Genomic DNA, 684 nt, shown 5'->3' with positions numbered 1-684 from the left:
GCGGGGCAGCGTGGGCGCGAGCGTGACGTGCAGCGGCGGCGGGGCATGCAGTGGCGGCGTGGTAGCGCAGGCACGGGCGTGGGCGTGCAGGCGGCGGCGGCGGGGCAGAGGAGGTGCGGCAAGGCGCGGCGCCGGCTGCAGGCTGGACAGGAGCAGGGCCTGGGAGAGCGCCCCGGCGAGCGAGCGCGAGTGGCCAGGGCATGCCACGGCGGACGCGGACAGCAGCGGACGTTTTGGATTGGGTGTTGCGGTGGGCGACTCGAACAGACGCCGGACGCATATATCCGCTTTCACACTCATCGCCACCCCAAACGGACGAAATCAGGATAAACTGGACGTTCGTTTGGGGTCGCGCGGTGGAGTTGGGCTTAAACTCAAGTTTGCTATGGCCGACCCAGAGCAGCGCCCTTCCATAGTCATCACATTTGTCATCAAGTTCCCCATGGCAATTGGTTAATGCTAGCTAAAGTACAAAATTAGATCAAGCTGCCCAAAACTACCAACAAAATCAGCATGCGGCTGATCTTGACGGCGCGTCTCTTTCTCGCCTTTAGCGAGGCGCACACAAGCGTCGCCAACAGCATTCGAGCCGGACCAAGTGGTCGTCTACATGACGAAACACATGGGCCGGGAGCAACAGGCAAGGCGCGGCGCGGGCGGGGTGGTGGCAGGGTGCGGCGCTGG

This window comes from Triticum dicoccoides, chromosome 2B (assembly GCF_002162155.2).
Source record: "Triticum dicoccoides isolate Atlit2015 ecotype Zavitan chromosome 2B, WEW_v2.0, whole genome shotgun sequence".
NCBI classification, from domain to species: Eukaryota; Viridiplantae; Streptophyta; class Magnoliopsida; order Poales; family Poaceae; genus Triticum; species Triticum dicoccoides.
Note: the sequence above shows the minus strand (reverse complement) of the source record.